The sequence below is a fragment of the Hermetia illucens genome, chromosome 5 (assembly GCF_905115235.1).
Source record: "Hermetia illucens chromosome 5, iHerIll2.2.curated.20191125, whole genome shotgun sequence".
In the NCBI taxonomy this organism is placed as follows: domain Eukaryota; kingdom Metazoa; phylum Arthropoda; class Insecta; order Diptera; family Stratiomyidae; genus Hermetia; species Hermetia illucens.
In genome coordinates, this window is record NC_051853.1 from 114,021,880 (window position 1) to 114,033,659 (window position 11,780).

Sequence of the window (11,780 nt, forward strand, 5' to 3'; positions counted from 1 at the left end):
GGGAAATCCTAAACTACGTCTGGTAATTGACTTTCGAAAACTCAATGCGAAAACTGTTTCGGATACATATCCTATTCCAGATACTTCAGTTATATTATGGAATTTAGGAAAATCCAAGTATTATTCTACTTTAGATTTAAAGTCAGGTTTTCATCAAATCCTGTTGTCAGAAAAAGATCGTAAGAAAACGGCGTTTTCCGTTAATAATGGCAAATACGAATATTGTCGAATGCCATTTGGTCTGAAAAATGCTCCGAGTATCTTTCAGAGAGCGATCGATGATGTATTAAGGGACGACATAGGAGTCCGTTGCCACGTCTACATTGATGACGTTATAATTTTTTCTTCCGATATTCAGAGTCATTTAAAAGATATTGAAATAGTAATAAAAAAGCTTCGAGATGCGAATATGCGCATTTCATTGGGAAAATGTAATTTTTTCAAAACGCAACTTGAGTTCTTGGGTTTCGTTGTATCTGAAAATGGTTTAAAAACTGCAGATAGCAAAGTAAGTGCTATTCTTAATTTCAAAGAGCCAACTACTATTAAGGGCCTTAGATCCTTCTTAGGATTATCGGGTTACTATCGACGGTTTGTACGTGATTATGCAAAAATTGCAAAACCTTTGACTCAATTATTGCGAGGAGAAAATGGTAATGTTAGTGCAAAAAAGTCAGAAAAAAAGAAAATTATATTGTTGAAGGATGCTCAAGATGCCTTCAACAAGTTAAAGCAGATTTTAGTATCAGAGGACGTTGCTTTACGTTTTCCGGATTTCAGCAGACCATTCGAGCTCACAACTGATGCCTCATCGATAGCAATTGGTGCTGTGTTATCTCAGGACAAACATCCGATTACTTTCGTATCACGAACGCTTAGTGCGACTGAGCAAAACTATGCGACCAATGAGAGAGAAATGCTTGCCATAGTATGGGCATTGCAGTTTCTTAGAAATTATCTCTATGGAGTAAACAATCTTCACATTTATACCGATCATCAACCACTAACATTCGCGATATCTGATCGAAATCCTAACACCAAGCTAAAGCGTTGGAAAAGCTTTATCGAAGAATTCACACCGACTTTTCATTATAAGCCTGGGTCTCAAAATGTTGTCGCAGACGCGCTATCTCGCCAGTATATTCAGAATCTTACTGGAAATGGTGAATCTAGCGGAAATTGCTATAACAGTGAAGTATCCCTATCTCAGGTCATAAGGACAGTGTCAACGCCTATAAATTGCTTTAAAAGTCAGATTATTCTTTCGGTGGGCAAGAATCTAAAAGTAACAACAATTAGATTGTTTAATGGGTACCTACGTCACGAAATTGATTTTTCGAACACCGAAAGTCTATATTCAAAGTTAAAGGAGATAGTTGACGCGAAGGTAGTTAATGGAGTCCACTGTTCTTTGGAAATTCTTGGAAAAATACAGAATGATATTATCAATCTGTTTCCCTCGGTTCGTTTTAAGCATACCGAACAGATTGTGATGGATTTAATAAATGAAAATGATCAGCTGGAAATTATTGCAATGGAACACAATAGAGCACATCGTTCAGCGAAGGAGAACTATGACCAAATTCTGGATACATACTTTTTTCCTGGACTTCGTAAGGAAATAAAATAAAATTCATTAGTAATTGTAAAATTTGCGTAGAGTCTAAATACCAAAGACATCCGAAAAGGCAAATTATGAAGCGTACGCCATTACCCAAATATCCTGGTGAAATCCTGCATATGGATATTTACAGTACTCAGAATAACTATTTCCTTACGTGCATAGACAAATTTTCAAAATATGCTCTAGTGGAACAAATTGATTCACGTTCAATTGTAGATATTAAAATTCCTCTTACGAAAATAATTGGTTTCTTCAAAAATCTGAAAATATTAGTTACGGATAATGAGCCATCACTCTGTTCAAATGTTATACAATCCCTTATTATGGACCACTTTGGTATGTCTCATCATAAAGTTCCAGCTATGCACAGTACAAGCAATGGACAAGTCGAGAGATTCCATTCAACTCTAGCAGAAATATCGAGAGCGATAAAAAAGGATATGCAACTTACAGATCTTAGTGAAATTATCCAATTAGCGTTAATAAAGTATAACAATTCTATACACTCTGTAACAAAAGCAAGACCTATTGACTTACTTTGGAACATTTCTGATTCAAATAAACTTAATACGGAAAAACTTTTGTTAAATGCCCAAAAAGCTCAAAATAATTATCACAACAAAAAAAGGGTCAATAGAAAATTTAAAAAGGGGCAAGAAATATTTGTCAAAAGGAATAAACGTTGTGGGAATCAGCTTTCGAATAAGTATGATAGGAAAAATGTGCAGAAAGATTTAGGTACTGCGGTACTAGTAGATGGTAAAGAGGTGCACAAAGATAATATTCGTTAATGTTTCTCTATCCAGATTAACATTGGTCACCACCGTCGCCGGTAAAATCTTTGACTATAGTTCATCTAATTATATATCATTACGAAAAGGGGACGTGGGACTGTACGAAGATTATATATACCTTATCCATAATATAAATTTAACTGAATTTGAAAGTATAATAGGAGATATTAGTGATTTAAGAAAAATATTTTCAATATCGGAGCAGAAGGAATCACTGGACGCAGATGCGAATGAAATGTCTAGATTATTGTCGTCTCTAAAGCTTGGTGAACGCAGGCATAGACGATCAATCGACTTCCTTGGTTCTGCTATCAAATTTATTGCGGGTACACCTGATCACGATGACTTTGTTTTGTTAGGAGAACGACAGTCTAGGCTAGTAGGCGCACAAAATCAGCAGGTAGTAATTAATTCTGAGCTAACTGAGAAAATTAATGAATTGACAGAGCGCATAAATTTAATAAAAAAAGAGTATTATGATATCAGCGAACCAAGATTTCCTGAGTTATTTCAAATTACCATTACCATTAGAAATCAAAGAGTAATATCCTTATTAACGAACGCTGTCTACTCGGTTACCCTTGCTCAATTAAACATTGTTAATCCTGCCATTTTAACAGACCAAGGGGTCCTCTCAATCGTAAAACAGGAAGAAATGCCCATTACTATAAGTGAATTGACTTCATCTTCTACTGTTAAGATATATATTAGTAATAATGTGTTTAAATATTTAGTTAAAGTACCAAATATAATTACTATTTGTTCTCTCATAGTTGTGTACCCTGTAATTCATAACAATACCATATTATAATAGATTTAAGTAATGGGTATGTTGCTGAGTGCAAAAAAAACACACTGCTACTGGTTAATTGTAAGGAAGGTAAGGGCAAAGCAGTCTGCAAGCACGATCGTTTTGATAAATGCCTTGCAATGATCTTCAATGGAAACGTCGCAACGTGTAGAACGGTCACTTCATATCACATCTCACCAATCGAAAGGGTTGATGATCATACATTGATCATTAATGATGCAACAGCCACAATAGTAGAGAAAAATCACTCGGTAACTGTTACGGGTACATTCCTCGTACAGTTTGAAGAGGATATTCTCGTCAACGACACACTGTACAAAGTTACAGGTAAGGTGTCATCAGTGGTTCCGCAAATTTCAAAGCAGTTCCAGCTTAATGTGTCAGCACATTCGACACAGCTGACATTACCGTACCTGCATAAGGTACATCTCCGCAATTTGGAGAAGATCCGACAATTTGATGCCGACAAAGTCAACAACAATGAGTATGCATTGTATGCATTTGTCCTCGTCGTGGCAACAGTGATTCCGGCTGGTATTATAGTAATGCGTAGAAAATGCCGTGGTAAGCCGACGATCAGACGACCTAACCGACCTATGAATTTCGACGTCGAAAATGAAATCGAACGTATCGTACGCTACATCGCCGACCACAAACAGATTCGGGACGAATCAGCTTAAGGGGAGGGGTAGTAATAGCACAATATGAATATTTAGGACATACATATAGAATAAATATTATTGGGTGCAGGCATAATGTATTTTATATTGCCTGTACCATAGTTGTAGTTCTCCACTGACATATTCTTATCTTAAGATAATAACAGGACCTTGTTCGAAGAACGCATCTTGTTTTGTAACATGTGTGAACGGGCCTGATAATAAAAATGGTACAAGCATAATGTTATTTATATTGCTTGTACCCTATTTCGTGAGAAATGTGTGGTCGTTAATGAAGACACTTTGACCTGCGCATTGTAAAATGCAATATGGACATGTGCGAGTTATAAAATATGAAACAAATTTCTTGTTTTATTTTATTTTTATTGATTTTAAAATAAACTCCTCTTAAAATTTTATTCTAGCTCTTTCCTATTTGGAACCAGAAATACGAATGAATCAATTCTTAACTTAAATTTCTATCTCAATTTCTCCTAAACAAAGGATTAAAAGCTTAATTGATTTTGAGTGTTTGTTTAATTCTTATTCTGATTTTTCTAATGGATTTTTAATGTGTTTATAAGATCGTTTCATCATATTTCTTTATTCGATCTTATAAAAGGAATTTGGTTTAAACTCATTACATAAAGATATTGTTGGGTAGATTTTATTTACGTTTGAGTCAAGAGGCGACTCTAATGAATTTGTTTCATTAATTACATTATTAGGTTGGGACTCTAATGTGTTTATGTCGTTATTAGGTTGGGTTGGATATGTAATCCTCCCTTCTTAAGAAAAATGTTGTCCTCAACATATGTATGCATTTCAGATTCTTTAATGATTTCAGGATCTTCACAAGATGTAATTATTTTAATTTGTTTATGATTTTTACAATACACGTAAGTATTCAATATTATTATTATGCAGATTCCAATAACTATGATTCCAATAATAGATCCTGTAACAAATTGGTGCTTTTTCGAAAAATATTTAATTTCCTCGATTTGTTTCAAATTTTCAATATTTTCAAGTCTCAGATCTTCCAACTTAATTTCTTTTCCAATAACACTATTGTTTACTATGGGTTCTAATAACAATGTATGACTGAACTCTGTAATAGTATTTTTGTATGTAATGCGATTTATTTGAACTTTACATTTAGTAAATTTAACTATATAATGACCTTTCAATTCGTATTTCTTTTCGTTACAATCGTGTATTAATCTACCGTTAATATTAATTTCTTCTACTTTAGTAATATTATTTCTAGGTTTTCTGACATAAAATTGCATATTACTTCCTGTGCAATTCAATGGTTGTTTTAAATTTTTTAAAAGTTTATTAAATTCAAAATATTCATTATTATAGCTTACAGCAATAGTTTCTTTTACATTTAACGTTTCATAATGCGTGTTTGGTATTAGTCTGACATAGTAAGATAAAAGTGGTGCTGTGAATATTGGGACATTAATTATGAAAATGATACTATTTTGTTTTACGAGAACTGAAAGTGTAATTTCTTTTATTTCTTCAAAGGATATATTATTTTCTTCTATTTCTTCCATTGTTAGCAAAGACCTTCTCATCAAATTATTTTTAGCAGAGTTTAGATTATCAATTATAATTTCTATTTCATCTTTTATGCGGTCTAAGTTGTGGTTTATTTGTATATTTAAAATAATTTTATTCATTTGTTTGAGGTTATTGTTGGTCTCATTAGCCAAAATGTTAAATAAGTTATTAGTTTCTTTAATATTATTTGTTATTTTATTTAGGTTATCTTGAAATACTGTATTTATTTTAACTTGCTTATTTAATGATTCGATTAGGTTATGGTTATTAGTGTCGATAATAGTTAAATGTTCATTTATTTCCTCTAGATCATCATTGTCTAATACTCCGAACAAAAGTCTATAACCTGTCCCAATGAAATTAAAAACACCTCTCTTCTGCCTATTACTAAACAAATTTTTAAAGAATTCTTCCGGGGTTTTAAAATCATTTTGCTGATTATTTCCGAGTTATCACAATCTCGGCAGATGCCGGATTTTACCTAATACTAGCACTAAGTGCCAAGCATTTAGGCTCGGACGATCTTACCTACTTAAAAACTAAAGGGGCACTGGTGGTGGTGGCCGGTGGTAGGTCAGTGGGAGAATCCGTCGAGTACCCCCCGCAACATCGAGCACGTATGCAGAATGGTGTACTTCTGCATGGTTTGAACCAGACTGTGCGAAAGTCCCAGGACATCAAGGGAAGCCGTCAGGGATTTAGGTACAATACCTGTAGCTGACAATATTATGAGAACTACAACCACCCACTCGAGATGCCAAATTTCTTTGATTTCATGAGCCAATGGCTCATAGTTCACCTTCTTCTCCACGTATTTCCGTTCAATGTTGCTATTATGGGGGATAGCAACATCAATAATATACGCGGAGCGACCCGTCTTGTCAACTAGCAGTACGTCAGGCTTGTTGTGTGCGGTATGGCGATCAGTCAGAACTTGCCGGTCCCAATACATGCTGTAAGCAGAACTATCAAGTACTGCTTGCGGCTCATATCGGTAAACCGGACATGTTCCCGTGATCAGCCCATGCTTATATGCAAGGTTTTGATGGATAACCTTACATACAGCATTATGCCTGGTGATGTATTGCACCGGTGCCATAACAGCACAGCCAGAAATGAGATGGTCCAACGTCTCTAACGCCGAACCACACATTCTGCACTGGTCATTCTCCACCCGTTCTTTCATGATGAGCTTTTTATAAGCTCGGGTGGCGAACACGCCATCCTGAATGGCACACATGAACCCCTCCGTCTCAGCAAAGAACTCCCCAGCACACAGCCATCTGTTCGACAAATGCAAATCGACAAATGGCTGCCAAAGACAATTCACGTGTTTACCGTGCATTGCCTTCGATTTCCATTCTTCGATCCGCTCCTGGTCCGACTTCACCCCACTCAGAGGATTGAAAGATCGATCCTTCAAGTTAAGTGGAGTCTGCCGGCAGCCTGCTTATAGAAAGCCGTATGCAAGGGACTCGCTTGCTCTTTGTTGTAAAAATAAGTGCGCAGCGAGTCGACTTGGCGATGATGTTGTGCCGCCACGTCAACCACGCCCCTACCTCCGATGTCACGAGGCAGGTTCATCCGCTCCACGGCAGACTTTGGGTGATGCATTCGGAATTTGGACATAGTTGTCCGTATCCGCCGCTGGACGTTTTCCAGGTCGGTCTTCGTCCACGGCAATATTCCGAATGCATAAGCCAGTAAAGGGATAGCGAATACATTCAACGCGCTTATTTTATTCTTCCCCGAGAGATGCGATTTCAGCACCAGCTTTACACGTCGCAGGAATTCGGACAGCAGAGCTTCCTTCAGATCACCAACTCGAGCATGGGTACCTTGCAGAATTCCTAGGTACTTGTAGAAGTCTGTCTCGGTCATAGCTTCGATGTGGAGGTCACCAATGCTATGTCCGGCATGCGGCTCGTGATGACCTTTGCGGATGGCTTGGATTCGACATTTGTCTAATCCAAACTCCATCCGAATATCACGGCTGAACATGTCTATTATTCGCAACAGACTTCTAAGATGGTTGTCAGTACCAGTGTGTCAGTTCGCACTTAGCACGTAGGCCATATTTTATTGCAAAACCATGCCCTCTAGCATCATTCAGTAGCCATGAAAGGGGGTTCAGTGCCATACAAAACCAAAGAGGACTCAATGAATCCCCCTGGAAGATGCCCCTCCCAATACGGATGGGCTCTGAGGTATTAGCACCCTCAGATGTACGGACTGACAAGGTGGTATGCCACCCCTCCATGACTGTCGCCAAAAACTTTATTAGTTTCGGATCAATGCGATACAGATGTAGGATGTCGATTAGCCAGGTATACGGAACGCTATCAAAAGCCTTGGCATAATCGATATAGCAACTGAAGAGGTTTCTTTGGCCTCTAGTTGCTTGTCCTACAACTGCCGAGTCGATAATGAGTTGCTCTTTGCAACCCCTTGACCCGGCAGCCCTTCTGCTCCTCGGACAGAATGTTGTTGGTCTCGAGGTGCGCATTGATCCTTCCACTAATAATGGACGTGATGAATTTGTAGAGGGTTGGTAAGCAAGTGATCGGTCTTGTGTTTGTGGGGTCCTGCACCGTGTCCTTCTTAGGGATAAGGTAGGTAATTCCCGCAGTGAGGAAAGGTGGAAATTCCTCCGGCCGACTCATGACCTCATTTATACTGCGTGCCAACCGACTGTGTACGCTGGTAAATTTCTTATACCAGAAATTCTGCATCCGATCCAGACCTGGGCCCCTCCAGTTCTTCGAAATGTTTATGGTTCGTCGAACTTCCTCTTCGGTAACATCCGCGAAATTCATGCCAGGTGTATTGGCATGGCGGGTGCCTTCGGCGGTGATCCACTCAGCATGCTCAGCATGCTGGGCAGGTAACCCCCAAAGTCCACCCCAATACTCTTTCGCTTCCGTCACCGAGAACTGTATTGTCTGGGCGCTCTGTTGGGATTCGTTGAGAGATCTGAAAAAGCTCCGCTGGTTCCTCGCGTATGTTGCATTCTGGACACGTCTGGAATAACTTTCGCCATACCGTCGTAACCGACTGCATATGACAGAAAGTTTCTGTTTTAGTGTGTCCAGAATTTCAACTACGGGTGTCTCACAGGGGATGGCATAGTTCCGGTAAACCCTCTGCACTTTATTTCTCACCCGTCGGCTGGCATTGCCAGTGCTGATCTGAATCAGTCTAGCAATGTCCTGCCTTAGTGAGTCCCGCCGACGTTCCAGACGAATTTTCCATGGTGGATCTCTTTTGTCACTCAAACCAATAACGCGAAAGTGAATCTTCTGACCGTGCAATCTGATAGCCGCAACTGCACCACAATACACAAGTGATTGTAGTTGCAGCAGCGACATATCAGCACACAGTCGAGACGCAATCTCATCATTGATTTGAGATAGAATTCCCGGAGTTGCTGGAGATGCATAGAGCCTGGGAATACCTGGTCTATGCAAAGGATCCATATCCGAGAATTCTATACACGCTCTTTGGAATTCGTCCCGAACTTCAGCGGAAACCTCAGCTGGACGGTGGAGAAGAGTGCTTCGGCGAGTACTGAACCTGTTGCCTGCAGTGCGGCGTGGTGTTGTTGATGCCGCCGCCTCTGCCCCCATCGACTCTCGGTCACCAGTTTCCCCGATGACTTCAAGTCGAACACGTTCCCTGATGGTGGCCGGGATTGTGTCACTGCGAGTGATGAAGCGGTACTGGTCTGCGACTCGCTGCACAGTCACGTGCGCGAATTGCGGGAAACGCTCGACGGATCTCTGGTGCAACAAGGGGCGGTAAGATGTTGTACCCGCCCCCGCCGTTATTTCGTAGTAGGAGCGGATGATGAAGAGGTTCATTTCTTCAGTCCATTTCATCCGCTTCCTACGCGAACCTGCTGAAGTGGTCGCCACAGATTGTGGCGAAACAGCTGCAGCAGGCGGAGCTGTGCTCCTGGTCGTCGTGGCGCCTAGACGTCGAACCGCCCCACGACTAGCGGTTTCGACGCCGTGCTGTCCATTACGAGAGCCCGACCCAGTCACCAAGTCAGACGACTCCCGCCGGTTATCCGTACCGGACTTTAAATTTCTTCTTCTTCTCATTTTTTGGTGGTGCATTTTATCCCTAGCTGCCAGGTGTGTAGATAGCTTCCTTAGTGAGTAATCTGCAAGACTGCAAAGTTCCTGCACTTTCCTCACCTACCCCCTGAGACGCTGCGGTGGCGTACAGCCATTCAGACTGAAGCTATCCATCCCTCCTCCTTTCACAACCGGGCTTGGGACCGGCTTCGGCGGAGTTATTAATAATATTAGTATATCTAGAAATAGTATTATTTTGGTATGCTAAAGCTCTTAATTCTCTTTTTATAGTTTGTATTGTATGTTTAGCGTAAGTATTACCTGCTATATTTTTCTCAAGTTCCAATAAGGCTAATTCGTACTGTCGTAAATCGATCTTGTGATAAATTCTTTTGTAATCCCTTATTAATTTTTCGTTGCCTTTTTTTATAAGAAGTAATCCTGTGGCAGAGTGAACTTCTTCAACTTGAAGACTTGGTTAAGATAAAGTTGATTTAATTTGAAGTAGAACGGTGATTATTCCTAGTAGGAAGAGTATTAGATTTCCTTTGTGGAAGATCTTCGTCTTTTAGCCCTAGAAAATATTTTTTCACTCTTTTTATTCTAGTCGGATGAATTTTATTAGAAAATCTGTTATTTTTAACGTGAACTATATTTCCCCCTTCATTTCTTACTGTAGCTTTTCTATATTTTGGTTCCTCTTTATATCTTTCGTTAACATAATTCTTGATATAAACTTTGTCGTGAGTTATATTCTGTTGTTGTTGTCGATTTTTGTTACAGCATGAAACCCCTTTCTCTTTCTTTTCCTGCATTAAATGAGCTATTTTGCTTTTATCTACCTGACCTAGTTGAACATCTAGTGGTTTACAATGAATTGTAGAGTGAATTGTCGTATTGTAAAATTCGGTTGCTTTAAGGACTTTTTCTGAAATTGACATATCTCGTTCGGTAAGGGTTAACGTTCGTATGTGTTCTAATAAACTACTATGTGCTCTACTGATGTCAGAATTACCTGTATGTGACTTTGGCGATGTGAAATGAATTTCTATGCTTTCCTGACGTGAAAATTCTTTAACATTTACCATATTAAATTCATTATCTGCAACTAACTTTCTTGGTTTACCTAAACAGGAATTTCTTTCTCTTATATACTGAATGAATGTAATTGCATTTTTATCCGTTAATTCCTTTGTATACATGTGTTTTGAAAATTTATCTACTCCGGTAAAAAACATTCTTTTTCCAATTAGAAAGACGTCCAGATGTACTATTTGATTAATATCGTTTGGGGTTTCTGTCAGTTTAAACTCTACTTTAACGGGGTTTCTATCATATTTCGCTAAATTACATACCTCACAGTTATTTATATACTTTGTTATAAGTTGAATTATTTTCTTGTAATAGTACAAATGTTTAATTTCCTCAAAATTTTCCTGAATTCCTCGGTGATTCCCCTTTTCATGGATTTCTTTAATTTTACCATAACACTGTTCTTCATTTATTAAGTCGATTGCTTTCGACGTACACTTTATAAATTTCAGATTACGATTATTACTATACAATTCAACTATTTACAGTTGCACAATATTATACTCGTGATCACTTAGCTCAGAGTGTATACCTACAGTTCCCTTTTCAGGTAAATGTCTACGAAGAATATCCGTAACGAAATAATCGTTTTCAATATCGTTTTTGTCAATATATATTTTACGTTTCCCATTTAACAACTCAAACTCTTTTACTTTCTGTTCAACAATTAAAATCTGTGTCCTATATATGTTAACAATTCCTTCTTTAATGGATATGAAATCTAATCGTTCCTCTATCCCCGAATGAATCGTTGCGACATTACTTGTATTTTCTTCTTCTTCGGTAATATAAATTTCGTTTTTTCGTGTTGTCAATTCTACTAAGGAAATCGGCAACGTGATTTTCTTTCCCTTTTACGTACTGTATGTCGTAGTTATAATCGTATAATTTAATTTTCCACCTCTGAAGTTTTGAATTTGGTTCTTTAAGATTGTTTAACCAAACAAGTGGACGATGGTCGGTTTTAATGAGAAATTTCACCCCATACAAATATGGTCGAAAATATTGAGTTGACCATACAATGGATAAGAGTTCTTTTTCTATAGTAGAGTAGTGGCGTTCATGCTCATTAAGTGTCCTACTAGCGAAAGAAATTGGATGACCCTCTTGGGATAAAACTGCGCCAATAGCTTTATCACTGGCATCAGT